The following is a 15,748-nucleotide window of genomic DNA, read 5'->3' on the forward strand; positions in this document are numbered from 1 at the left end:
GTTTATCAGACTAAAGTTTCTCTCTCCTTCTTTTTTTCTTATTTTGCTTTGAAAAAGTTTTCAAATATATATGGTTTTAAATTTACGTGCTCTGACATTGAATTAGTTATGACATGTTTAATTTTTTAATTTAACTCGAACAATTCCATTCGATTCGATTTGACTCGACTCGATTAGAAAAAAAATTCAAATCAATTTAAGATGATAAAATAGAACTCGTCAACTCGATTAACACAAAATTTTTTTATTCGATTTGATCGAAAGTTGACCATTATATCTAACATAGAAATTATAAGTCTAATGTATTTGGGCTAGCACTATATTTTATGGCCCAATCGGTCATAGCTGAAAGGGAATGGGTTTCTACTTTTTAGTACATCGCCAGACTTAAAAAGAGTATTTAAAATATAGGTAGGATTCAAGTATTTACTGTTTGAGTTTGATTTTATATATCAAATTTCAATCTATATTAATAAATAATACTAACGTGTAAACATATTAAAATTTTAAATTGCCTACGTATAAAAATTTATTGAATATTAAACTTAAAATAGAACAGCGAATTTAGAATGAATTTAGGTTACCTATTTATAACTATGGTGAACATAAATAAAAACAGAATGGAGTTAATAAAAATAAATTATTAATAAACCTGATGGATAAAAACCTCTAGTTTGTTCACATGTCGATGCCATTGACATTGGTGTTTCAACAATCTAATTACAGAAATGGTGTTTGAAGCTTGAATGGGCAAAACAGAGCAAATTTAATTGTTTGAAATTTGCTTTTTTCACATATTTTCTTTTGGTTTCTTCAGCAGACTTGAGCATCCTTGTTATTATTACATGATAACTTTGAACGAATTAAACAAACCCTATGTTGAAACTTCAATATCACTAAAGTGACCAATTATAACATGAAGTTGAGCAACGAATCTATGTGGGCTTATCATCGCCATCTAGATACAGTACAAAAGCTTAAACTTCAGCATCTAGTTCCCATGAAAACCAGATCACAATTAGTTACATTGTTTCTCTCTCATCAGATTCTATTCTTTCATGGTATATAATTTGGATTTTCTGTACCAGACAAATCACAAACTTTTATATATGTGGATTACAAGAAAACCCAAACTATTTTTCCGTTGCTTAGCTTATACATTCGTCATTAACAGTCAGATTTAGTGGAAATATGGAAACTTAGATTATCATATTTGTAAGAACTTTAACCACGATCATCCCTTTCATTTCATATGGTCCACGGATTTGTCCATATTCAATGCTGAAATCGATACAATTATTATTAATGTAGTTGGGGGGTTATGACATGGTGGAGGCGTTGAATATTTATACTATGGGTTTCATTGCCAACGAGATGTTGTAATTTTGTGTCCGCTAATGGGGCTGATTTATTTATGGTTTGAGTGCCCGAATATGCCCACTCATGATTGGGGATTTCTGTTTGGGTCCTGGGAAGGACGCAAGAAAATTTGGCTTCATTAATAAGTTGTGGTCAAGAATCGACATGATTGGCAGCTTAATTTTCAACACATCACTATCCAATTGTCAAACACTAATTTGCAAATTGCTAGGAAACAAAATGAAACTGACAAGATGTGTAATTATATTACAGGGCATCCATCTTGAACGGCTTAAACCTAGGCTATCATGTTTAATTATATTACAGCGAAAAATAGATGTTGCTTCAGCTTGTTCTATGTTAGCTCGGGAAGGAGAGGACCATTGGAAGACATCGGCTGGAGTGGATTTGGTGCCTGTCTTGTCTGGAGCGGGTAAAAATTTTATTTGGTTAATGGCCGATAACCGGCTTAATACAAATGAGATACGTCGAAGGACGAATACTGCAGCTGACGCCGCATGCATGGTTTGTGGAGCGGCGAATAGATCTTATATTGCGTCAGTGTATCTTTGCCAGGGATGTGTGGGCGATTTTAAGGGTGGATTGGGTGTTACCGTTTCGATAGTAGCTTGAGCAGCATTATCGACGGTGACTTCGTGCTGTCTGTTACCATGGGGCACTATATTCACTGTGATCCTCTGGGGCGAAACTCATCGTTGAACTCGACGCTTTGCTGGTTGTTCGGCTGCTGTCTCAGCCAATGAATGATGATCACCCGCTGTATACATATATAAGGGACTGCTCGACGCTGATGGACAGGGAGTGGATTGTGGAGCTGCCACATATCCTCCGGGAATTCAATGGCTTTAATTTATCCACAAGAAAGCATCGGTCCACTGCTTCAGGGTGATGCAGAGGGGCGTGGGATGTCGAGGTTCTCATGTTTCTGTATTTTGTCTTTTGTACAGGAAAAAAGAGTTTAAGCTTTGGTGACCATGATAGCCTAGGATTAAGTCACATAATGGAAGTAGCTTTTTCAATTTATTTTGTACTTAAATTAATTTTTTTAGGTTTTATATAAAGGTAAAAATAGCTAAAATGAAAGTTTTATATTTAAAGTTCTCACCTTTTCTTTTTCAAAAATTCACCAACTTATTGATACGTGAATTAGCTTCAAATTTTTTTTTAAACAAAACCATCAAAATATATCTTCCTGATGCTTTGTTCAAAAATTAAAAGAAAAACATTTGTCAACGAGGATTCAATATTATTAATAAATGTTAAGGTCTTGAATTTAAAATATTAAGGTTCGAGTTTCATCATGCGTAATTAAGCATGTATAAATCTTTGATCTCATCATATACAATTGTGAATACATGATTTTAGTTCAAGTGGAAGTTCTCTCTACATATTTTGACCAAATTTGATTCTTGAAGTCCACATTATTAATTGAATTTATTTAAATATCACCTTTGATCTAAACAAAATTAAACTTAGTTTATAAAATAAGAGGACACTTGTGATTATAAAAAAAATTACATGATTTATTTATTTATCATATTTACTAAATACGAAATATATATATTATATTTTGATTTAAATCATTATTTTTTATACTTAAAAGTATTTATTTGTTATAATTTTAGTATTAAAATGAAAAAAATAAGTATATACTCCAAAAATCAAATCATAAATCATATACAATATTTTTAATCATCATACCAACATTAGCAGCTCAAAAAAACCAAAAAAAAAACCAAGTTGCAAGCAACACTGAAAATGTGAATAAGCACTGTTTGAAATGGATACTCATTGCAATCATTAAAATTGGACCCTCCAGTCCCCACTAATTAACAAAAATTATTAACCCTTAATTAAAATATAATGGAATTGCTTTTGTTGTGGGGAAACCCTAATTTTGTCTGCCACAAAAAACGAATGAAATAAATACTATATTATAAATGTAGGAATCAGGAGAGACAAGAAGAGACCATAGCAATTACAAGTGTTGATTTCTTAGTGCAATTGAAACAGTAATCCCTCTTATGCCAAACTTGAGACCACCTTAATATATAAACTTAGGGCTAGTGGGTCGTCCATATTTTCTTTAACCAATTTCACCCATTGCGTTTTGTATAATCTTGTTCATGAAGTGCCCACTGCAGCAGCCTTTGCTATTAATCTTGTTGTTTTCAACAATGGGATGATTAATCACTTCTTTTCTTTTATTGATTCACACAACCGCATCATTGAACAATATATTAGGGATTGAAAGATTAACTTTCTGACTTGTATGATTTTGTTAAAAAAAATTGCTAATAAGTTGACAAATTTTGAAACCAAATCTTTGGGCTATAATAGATGTTAATATTGTGAAAATAATCAAGCCTATCAATAAAGATCAAGTCATTTAGAGGAACACATTTTAAGGATTGGATCGAATCGAATTTTACAAATCAAATCCCTTGAATTAAGGATGTTTGAACTGAGATAAACTTTGAAAACTTATCTCTAACAGCCCACTTTATATTGGTCTTTATTATTATATTGCATTTGTGCTATTTTAGTTGGCGTTAATAAGGGATTGGATTGTAATCGGTCTCTAGTATGTTAGTAAATCTCAAACTTTTACTTATTTGAAAAACTTGTATAGGTTTTGTCACTAAGTATTTAGAGCACTTACCTACCCATGAAGGAACATTTTTGTGAGAGTACATTTGATACAGTAAAACCAATTTGTTGTTTGGTTTAACAAAACTTAGAAGTGAGAGGTCTAGTCTTTAGATATAAAAGTGTGATAGAATTTAGATCACTTGTTGTATTGGGATTAAAGACAGTGAATTCTTCTCATCAAGCTAAACTTTATAGACATAGGGAATTGAATTGTCTAAACAATTTCTCATCTCCTATATATTTTTACTACGTTTCACGTAGAGCCATTGGAAGTGTCCACTTCTATTGTCACTTTCATTCATATTCTATTTTACTTAACAAACTAACAACTGTTTGAATGTACAAAATTAGTGTCGAGTTGATTTGTAACATTAACTCAACTAATTATTTATATTATATATATTTCATTAATTGTTTATAAATCAAACGCAAAATGTTTATTTTTTTTTTTGATATTAGTTGGGCTACATATGTGTATATATATGCATGTATATTTGGACCAAAATCAGAAGGATCCAGAAAACAAATTGATTTATGATTTTATGTATAATTAAGCATATGCATGGTCCCAAGTCTTATCTTTACACAGAAGCAATAACTATAATTAAAAATTACATATTGAGATGACAAAAGTGAAATGCTTGCCATTTCGAGGCAGATTGAAAGTTTTTCAAAAATGTATTAATTTTTCAATCTTTGGTACTGGCCAACACATGGACCCCCAATCACACTTGTAGTCGACCTTACTCGTACTCTCTAATTATTATAAAGTATGCAATATACCCAATTTCCCAAAGGGGTATGGACTATGAATTCATGATACACAAGGCAGAATCATCGAATTTTGGGGTTTTCTAAGAAAATTTGTTCATGGAATAAATCATTGTGGCTTTGGAATTCAAAGGGAAGCTTTAATTTGTTTAATATTCCACTTTGGACGGTGACATATTCCAATTGGTGCTGCAATATCGATATTATTGACGTAAGAATTGCTAGGTCTGAGTTCATAATAAGGTATTAAATGTTTTTAGAAATTTAGAGATTCGTTTCTCATAAAACCCTCAATCATGCGTTCATGATTTCAAATATACAAGATATGTCAATTAAAGTTTATTTTATTAGGAATATTTTAATTTTTATATATTTGAAAAGCTGGTTTAATGGTAACTAACGTAGACAAAGCTACAAATAATTTAAACACAATACAAAACTAATCATTCGTTGAAACTGTTGTTTAGCCTTTTAATTTAATATTTGATGCCTCGTTAGCCATTGTTAAGTCATGTTATTCCATTAACAACAAAGTTAATGTCAGGGACTAAATATTAATTTGTCAACATTCAAGGACAAAAATATTCCTTTAAATAGTAGAGGGATTAAAATGAATTTTATGATATGGTAAAGAGACTTGTGATAAACTTTAACCATTAGTTATTAGCATCTATACTATATCTAAATTTGTGATTGAGTTGGTATTGATATCGTAGTCTCCAAAGTATTGAGGCAAATTTTTGAAGTGATTGTCTATGTGTCAATAGAAATGGCCACTATGATCATCACCGTGACAGACAACTTACCATATTTGAAATTGTCAATTTTGAAACAAAATCTTTTGATTTTGAATGATGCTAATAGTGTGGGAGCATGCAAGCTCGTCTGCAAAGATCAATCTATTTGAAGAAAATTATTGTGAAGATTGCATTGGATTGAATCATACAAATCGAATCCCTTAGATTATGGAAGTTGGATCGAGACAGACATTGAAGACTTATCTCCAACCATCCACCTTACTTTGGTCTATATTATTATATCATATTTATGCTAGTTTAGCTACAAAGAAGAGGGGATTGGATTGTAATCGATCTTTTAGTATGTTAGCAAGTCTTAACTATTATATATTGATAGACTTGTATAGATTTTGTAACAGGATATCTATTCATAGTGGAACGTATTTTGTGAAAGCATTTGAAAGAGTAAACAAGTTTTGTTTACTACCTAAGTTCTTAGGAGTGATCTAGATCTTTAAGTACAAAAGTAAGGTTACTATACTAGAGTGTGATAGAATTTGAATCACTTTTTTATTTAGATTAAAGATATCTTGAACTAGTTTACAGAGACATAGAAAAATCGAACTATATAAACAATCTTGTATATTAATTTCTTTCTTTGTTTTATTACAATGACGACTAAAGTGACTATTGCAATCAACACTACTCTACTTTTACTTAATAATTAATGGTGGTTCATTAGTAGGGTTATATAAATAACATTAAAAATCAACTTAAAAGGTCCCAATATTATCAACAAAACAAAAATATCATTTATAAAATTATTTACATTTTGTATTATCTTATTAATTATTATAATTTTTAAATAATTTTATATTATATTTATTGCTTCCATCCATATAATATAAATAGGTGTAGGATAGAATAATTATAAGTCTTTAGCTTTTTATGATTATGTATCTCTCTTTAACAAGTTCAATGTACTGGCCAAAGAAAAAAAAACGAGTTAGAATGTAAAGTATGTTAAAATCTTTTCTCCAGAGCAATCAATTGGAGCCAAAAATACCTCAATCGTTAGAGATTGTGTGAATCAAATTTCGTCACTCGTTGAATCTGTATAGTATTAATTTTCTTCTATTTGACTTTGATTAGAACAAGAACTTTTAACCCTTAAATAGATGTAGTTGAAACTCCTCTTATATCATTTGTTTTTCAACATTAATAAACTTCTCTTCATCTACCCGTGATTTTTTCCCGAAAGAGATTCATGTATGTTCTTATTTTTCTTTTCTTTTTTTATTGCTTTGTGATCATTCTACCGCAATTGACCTCCATTTCATGGCATTTGACCTCCAAATTTATGTAAGCTGGTTTTACGAACGTAGCCCTTAGTTTAGCAGCACTAATTAAGTTGTATACCCTAAACACTTACATTAAGTATTCAAATTACAAAGCCCTATTTGTAGTGTTATAATTGACAATAATTTACTCATGGTAAAAGAAGTGTAAAAAAGATATTATCATGAAATTAATCAATGTCCCCTCATTGTATTGAAAATATGTAACTTGGTCATTGTTATTTTATGTTGGTAAATAGGGAGAGAGATAGAGGTTGTTGACTGGCAAACCCAAAGCCGCAATCGTAGTCTAGTTTTGACCTATATATCTTGTTGGTATTTGGTTAAAAGGCTACCAAGACTTGTAAAGCTACAATTCATTGGGTTAGCTCGAAATCGCCATGAAAGACGACGATGTCAACACTACGCAATGCATGCTTTTCCCTCTTTCAATACCTTTTCCAATATTCATTTCCTTTCTTCAAATATGTTTGACTCATTACGGAATCTTCAGTCACTGTACATGTATGTGTATATATGCACACTAGCTTTATGACGCTAGTATTGTAGAGATTTTTGTATTAAAAGTTTAATTATATTTTATTTTTTAATTAAAAAATAAATAAATTAATTGTTATACATTAAATCAAATATCAATATTAATTTTTCTATTAAAGAAATTACTAAATTCAGTCATTCTTCACAAAATTCCATTTGTCTCATTACTTTTCTATAAATTTAAGTTTAAAGAAATGAATGAGATTACATATTTATATATTGTTAGAACTTTGATTTTTTCTTTGTTCAGTTCAATGTTTAGACAAATGTTTGAACAGAGGTTTGGACAAAATCACTTAAGCATATCAACGCAAGAAGCAAAGTAATGAGAGAAATAAATACAAATTCAAAACGTGACTCAAAGAGATAAGTAAAAAAAAAAAAGAATTAACACGGGATATTTGTTAATGCAGTTTGAATTCACCAATTCTACTCTGTAAACCTTCGCTCGGAGAATGAATTTATTCAACAATTCATCCGGTACAACTATTGGTTTTATGGTAATGTTGAATAAGGAAATTAAATATATTTTCTCATATATTCTTTTACGTAAATTTGTAATGATTTTTAACGAAATTAGAATTGGGTTGTGAGAAAATTAGTTAATTGAGAAATTATTTTAGTTAATTTAATTAGTTTAATTAATTAAATTCATTGAATAAATATTATTTATTTTGAAAATAGAAAACAAATATTAAGTTAGTTTAAATTATAAAGTGTTGGGTCAGAAGTCCAAGAAGCATGTATAATTAGACCCAATACATGAGAGATCTAAAATCCCCTCCTTAACTAGAGAGGGGCAACAACCCTATTATTGTTAACTACGGTGTGACACCCACCCTTTCTCTAGTTAGACTAGGAGAGTGTTTTCTATTAAATAAATATTATTCCTAAAAGGTTTGTTCATCCAGAAATCTTCTATCTCTCCCTATAAATAGATTGCATCAGTTGACATAAAAAAATATTTTTAATGATTGAATTATCATTATTCTGCCAAAAAATAGTGGTAGTTTATTTACTTAGAATAAATTCTATTTTTTAGGAATTACAATCTTTATCGGTTTCTATTGAGAGAAATATTTTCCTACTAAAAGTAATAATATTATTTCTTGTTTTATGTTCGGTTCGTGTTGCTTGAGCCCACACTCAACACAATTTGTGGTATGAGAACAGTGAAGAAAATTGTTTGGTTGAAAGTCAAGATCAACTCGAATCTGTCTCGTACAAAGCATAGTTACTTTTCGGTAAAAGTTTTTGTTATAATAAATGTCGATAACGGTAGAACGATCACGATAAGAAAAGAAAAATAAGAACACACAGATTTTACATGGAAACCCTTTCAGGAAAAAATCACAGGCAGAGAAGAAAAAATTCACTAATGTTGAAAAACAAATGATACAAGAGGAGTTTCGACTACATCTATTTAACGGTTGAAAACACATATTCTAATCAAAGTCAAATAGTAGAAAGATAGTTCTATATGGACTCAACTTGTGCAATATGGTCCGTACTGCGGGGGCTCTGCCTCACACTCCCAGTCGCAACCCCAGTCCAATTTTGTCAAAAAGCCAATAAGAGGAGGTGAATGATAAGGAAGAGTTTGATTTTGATGTTACTATTTATATTTTTGTTACCACTTTAAAAGTCTTATTCCCCTGATATCTTTGTTTTATGCATGGTGAAAGGAGGAGCTAAGTTGATTATTTGCTAATAAGTTGTGTCAAAAAAGCCAAAGCGAATGATTGTTAGGACCTTATTTTTTTATTGTATTTATTTTTTCAACAAGTTATAGATTCGGGTCACACAATCTCTAACAGTTTTTATTGCTATAAATGTCATAAACTAGCTTGATTTTGAAATTTTTAAACTTCTACTATAATTGTAAATCATATTCTTAACCAGATTTTTCCAACATGAACATGAGGAAAAACTTCATACACAGTACAAATAAGGTCCCAACTGTAACACTCCTTACTCGAGACCATTTTCGGAGTCGAGCATGAGGCGTTATCTAACTTAACTTATTAGTTCGAAGCATAAAAATTTGCTTTTAGAATTAATTTCACTATTCACAACAAAATTGTCCACATGTGCGACTGTCACTAATTTAATTATAACTCGAGTTAAAAAACTCAAAATTTAAATCCGTAAATTTTTCTTGAAACTAGACTCATATATATTCTTACCATAAAATTTTTAGAATTTTTGGTTTAGCCAATTAGTACAGTTTATTCATTGACGTCTCCCCTGTTTCCCTGTCTGACGGTTCTGACCACCACTCACTAAAAATCAATTATCTCAATGTACAGATTTCATATGATGTTTCCTCTTGTTTCTATAGAAAATAGACTTACTACGAAATCTATACATATAAATTATGACTCATAATTATTTCTGTATAATTTTTAATGAATTTCTAAAGTCAGAATAGAGGACTTCAAAAACAATTCTGACCCTGTTTCACTAAAATTCAAATATATCAAAATATAAAATTCCTTTGCCTACACGTTTCTTTCATGTAAAAAGACTTAATAAGCTTTAATTTTATATATCATTCACTCTCTAACTCCATTTATAATATTTTGGTGATTTTCAAATTCACATTACTACTGCTGTCCCAAAACTGCTTCTTTGCAAAACTTTTACTTTTATAGTTTCTTTGTTTTCATTACCATTTAAGCATACATAACACCAAAACATATTCTTTACTAACCATTTCAATAGCTAATCTTTAGCCATATCATATGAACATACTCAAAATGAATAAGTCTCTATACATGCCATAACTTTAAACGTTTTGAAATCACATAATACCGAAATGTCTGTTGATAGTGTGATACGAGGCTCTGACAATCCCCAATTCGAGCAAGCTCAAAATACTATAAAACAAAGGAAAGGAAGAAAGATGTAAGCTACTAATAGCTTAGTAAGTTACATGTAAACAATAAGTACTCATTTAATAATTAACATTTTTAACATATAACTAATCAATACATTTCTTAGCAATTTCAATCACTTACACATGCACAATCTTACCAATTCACTTGCACATACATTTACAAACTTAACCTTTATCACATATGCTCATTCTTTCAAATGTACCTGCATACACACTTTATTTCATGTTCACTTTAACTCATTATTAATCTCGTTGAACACTCGGAATATACACGGATACATAGAGAATTAGCACATAAGTGCCACACTGATATGTAGCCAAAGCTACCACTGATATGTAGTCGTAGCTACCACTGAAATGTAGTCGTAGCTACCGCTGAAATGTAGCCGAAGCTACCGCTGAAATGTAGCCAAAGCTACCACTGATCAATAACACTAGAAATGTCCATGGGCCTGCTCACACAAGCTGTCAGGTGTCCGCAACACATGCTAGATCACCCAGCACCCAGGACTCACTGTAACACTATAACACTGGTCTCTAGTGACATGTCACTTGTATCCACTTCTATTCCTAAGTTCAACCGAGAATTTATACTTAATACTTTATTTTAAACACTTTATCACTTGAATAATTCATGAATAATTTTCCTTCCACATTCAATACTAATTCACATATCAAATATAATTCACAATTTATAAAAATATAATTATTATTTACACGTAACTTACCTCGGATGCAAAATGACTATTTTAAGTAAATTAGTCGATAACCTTCTCTTTCCCCAATCACTTCCACTATTTCTTCTTTCTTGATCTATATTAACACAATTTAATATATTTTATCAACATTCCATTCAAATACAATTCATACACAATATTTTGGCAAATTTACATTTTTTCCATAACTTTTCAAAATTACACTTTTGTCTCAAAGCTCGTAAAAATAAAATTCACTAAATTCTTAAATTTCAAACCTCACTAAATCATATTTCATGCTCATAACAACCCTCAATTTCACAAAATCACAACTTTATGCACACTTTACTATCTTTCACAATTTAGTCATTTTTCAACATTTTTATCGAAATTTATCTAGTAAAACTCGTAATTAACACTTCAAACATTCGTTATCTAACATCACTCATCAAATTACAACTATATCATGAATGAGTCAATTTTTAAACTTTAATTCCATTTAAAATAAATGGTAGAAACATGAAATTCAAGCTTCAATAAGCATAAAAAAACGAAAATAATTAAAAACGGGGCAATAAATCACTTACAATTGAGCTTAGAAATCAAGAACCCTAGCTATGGTAACATGAAATTTTTGGCAGCAAGCTCCAATTTTGAAGAAGATGAACACTTATTTTCATCTTATTTTGTCTTTTATTAATTTTGACAAAAATGCCCTTGACCCATTTACTTAGATATTTTTCTAGAATTACCCTTATGTGTCCATAACACTAATTTATGGTCTATTTTCCATATAAACACTTCCAATTTCATGCAATAATTCAATTAAGTCATTTAATCACTAATTAGACACACTTTGCATTTTTTCTCAATTTAGTCCTAAAAATTCAATTAGGCACTAAATCATTAAAATTTCCTATCCATATTTTCACACAATATTTCAATCAATCGGTAATTAATAAAAATTTATAAAATTAAACTATTTCACTTTGGATTTGTGGTTACAAAATCACTGTTCCGATTAGGCCCTATTTCGGGCTACCACACCAACAATCCTTCGCTTTGGCTTTTTTGACACAACTTATCAGCAAATAATCAATTTAGCTCCCCTTTCACCGTGAATAAAACAAAGATATCAAAGGAACAAGACTTTAAAGCGGAAACAAAAATATAAATAGTAACAACAAAACCAAACTCCTCATTATCATTCACCTCCACCCGTTGGCATTTTGCCAAAACTTATTGTAAATGATAACACTCACAACACATGAATGAAGTACAAACAAAGGGAACTAAATTAGAACTCCTCTTGACAAGATGCATCATGCTAAAAACTCCCTCTAAGAGGTAAAACCAAGCTCGAACATATATTCCCCTATTAACATGTTTGTTCATCACATTTTCACCCAAGCATTAATTGACTTTATTATTGCAAACCAAACACAGGATCACCTTTAAACAACTCTTAAGCCGACTCTGATACTAATTGTTAGAACCTCGATTGGCTTTTTGTTCAGTTAAATGTTCAAACAGAGGTTTGGACAGAACTGATTAAGTACATCAACGCAAGAAGCAAAGCAAGGAGAGAAATAAACACAAATCCAAAATGTGAGTCATAAAGATAAGTAAAAAGATAATCAACACACGATATTTGTTAATGCAGCTTAGATGCACCAATCCTATTATGTTGAGCCTCACTCAGAGAATGATTTTATTCATCAATTCATCTAGTACAACTATTGGCTAAAGCCTAATCTACCCTCTCCCAATGGATAATTTCAGCCCCAAAGTCGAACCCAAATTGTTACAAATCACGCTCTCCAAATACCTCACATTATATGTGATATCTCTCTATAAAAATTCCTAAACAATGAGTGCCCAAATGCACTCCCAAACGACTCAATGAGGAAGTTGATCAATAGCATATTTATAGGCTAATACAAGAGTCCCTTTAGCATAGCTTTGATAGACTTTGAACTCTCATTTAAGACCTGCATATATCACTTGAATTATCTTGAATATTTATCTCAAAAACTCTTTCATAAACAAGCTCCCCAACAGATATAAATTCTTTAAAAAGAATAAGGATAATGCTTGAGATGAGATGGTAGATCCTTCTTCCTCCTACTCTTCCCAATTTCAATCAACAACATTTAAAATATAATAAAACATGGCTTATGGATCATTTGCTGATGGTGTACCACACTATGAAGATCAAAGTAAAAAAAATGCCAACTTTTAACTACACTTAGCTGTCTTGAAGGCATGTCTAGATTATTGCCCAAATGTTTGTACATACAGTTGTTCAAACAAGGGATAAAACATGGTGACAAAACATACAGTTCAATGAGCTATTTGAACATAAGGAGAAACTTCATATAAGGTCCCAACAATCTCTCACTGTGGCTTTTTTTAAAAAAAAAAACTAATCAACAAACAATTAATGTAGCTCCCTCTTTCACCATGTATAAAACAGAGATCTCAAAGAAATATGACTTAAAGTGGCAACAAAAATAGATATATCAACGACAAAACCAAATTCCTCTTTATCATCCATCTCCTCATTTGGCTTTTTGATAAAACTTGCAGCAAATGGCAACACTCACAACACATATAATTGAAGTGCAAATAAAGGGAACTAACTTAGAACCCCCTCTGACAAGGTGCATCATGCTAAAGACTCCCTCCAAGAGGTAAAACCAAGCTCAAACATATACTCCCCCTATCAACATGTTTGCTCATCACATTTTTACCCAAGCATCAATCGGCTTCATTATTTCAAACCAAAGACAAGATCACCTTCAAACAACTCTTAAAGCCCACTTTGATACCAATTGTTAGAATCTCGGTTTACTCTCTGTTCAGTTCGAAGTTCAAACAAAGGTTTGGACAGAACCATTTAAGCACATCAATGCAAGAAGCAAAACAATGAGAGAAATAAACACAAATCCAAAACATGAGTCATAGAGATAAGTAAAGAGAGAATCAACACATGATATTTGTTAATACAGTTAGAATGCACCAATCCTACCATGTAGAGCTAGAGGTGCTCATGGGCTGGGCCGGACCGATGGCTCGCTCAAAATATGGGTTTGGGCAAAAAAAAGGCCCGTTTAGAAAACGGGCCGGGCCTCGAGCACCACTTTTTTGTCCTGGGCCCGGCTCGAATATAATAAATATATATTTTTTTATTTTTAAAATACTTTTTTATTTTTTTATTTTTAAAATAACTTTTTGGTGTTTATTAAAAAAATGGGTCGGGCCGGGCTGGGCTCGGGCTTAGGAATTTTTTCCCGGGCCGGGCCTGGACAAAATTTCAGGCCCATAGTTCAGGTCGGGCCCAGGCCTAGGACGCCGGCCGAAATTTTTCTGGGCCCGGCCCGGCCCATGAGCACCTCTATGTAGAGCCTCATTGAGAGAATAATTTTATTTAACAATTTATCCAATACAACTATTGGTTAAAGCCAAATCTACGCTCTCCCAATAGACAATTACAGCCCAAAAGTCGAACTCAAATTAATACATATCACTCCCCCCAAATACCTCACATTACATACAATAGATCTCCATAAAAACCTCTAAACAAGGAGTGACTAAATACACCCCAAACAGTTCAATGAGGAAATCGATCAACAACCTATTTATAGGCTACTACAAGAGTTTCTTTAGTAGAGTTTTGGTAGACTTTAAACTCTCATTTAAAAGTTGAATATATCACTTAAATTATCTTGAATATTTATCTCAAAAAGCCCTTCATAAACAAACTCCCCAACAATTAGAAATTCTCTGAAAAGGATAAGGTTAAGGATAATGCATGCAATGAGATTGTCGATCATTGCTCCTACTCTTCCCAATTTCGACCAACAGCAATCAAGATGTAACAAAACATGGCTTAAGGATCATTTGCTGATAATGTAACATACCATGAAGATCAAGGTAAAAATTGTCAACTTCATACAATATTTAGTTGTCTTGAAGGTATGTCTAAACTGCTGTACAATTAGATTTATCCAAATAGTTGTTCAAATAAGGGATAAAACATGATGACTGATCATATGCAGTTCAAAGAGCTATTTGAACACGAGGAGAAACCTCAAATACAGAACAACTAAGTTCCCAACAAATAAAATAACTTCGTTAATTTTAAAACATTTAAAAGAGTATTTATGCTAATTATTTTTTATAGTTAAATTCGAAATTGAGAATATTAGAACCTATTAGATTTTAATTCGACTAAATAATAGTATAGATTGGGTTTTAATTGGACTTTGGTAAATAACCCTAACTTTGTTATTATGGTATGATCATTTGGGACATAAAATTACCTAAAACCAATGCCAACCCTCCACATTTTCATATATTCCAGTGATCAGATTGCACATATTTAATAATATGAGATTCCAAAAACTGCAGATCCCTAATGAAGCAGCACCACCAAAGCTTGGCAACATTAGCATCACCAAAACCAAAAATATTATTCTTTCTTGCTGGGCCATCAAGCACAAACAAAATGACAATATTTATGTGATGGCTACCTTTTATTTTCTTCCAAGAAAATGAAAAACCCCCATGTGCTGCACTCTCCTTAAAACATCCCAACTATATTCAAATACACTACATAGTACATACCTAGATGAAACCTCTAAAATATATATTAATTTACCATGTAATTTTTATAGAATTTATATCTCATATAAATATAAAGAGATTAAACCCTGT

The sequence above is a fragment of the Gossypium raimondii genome, chromosome 7 (genome assembly GCF_025698545.1).
Source record: "Gossypium raimondii isolate GPD5lz chromosome 7, ASM2569854v1, whole genome shotgun sequence".
Lineage (NCBI taxonomy): Eukaryota > Viridiplantae > Streptophyta > Magnoliopsida > Malvales > Malvaceae > Gossypium > Gossypium raimondii.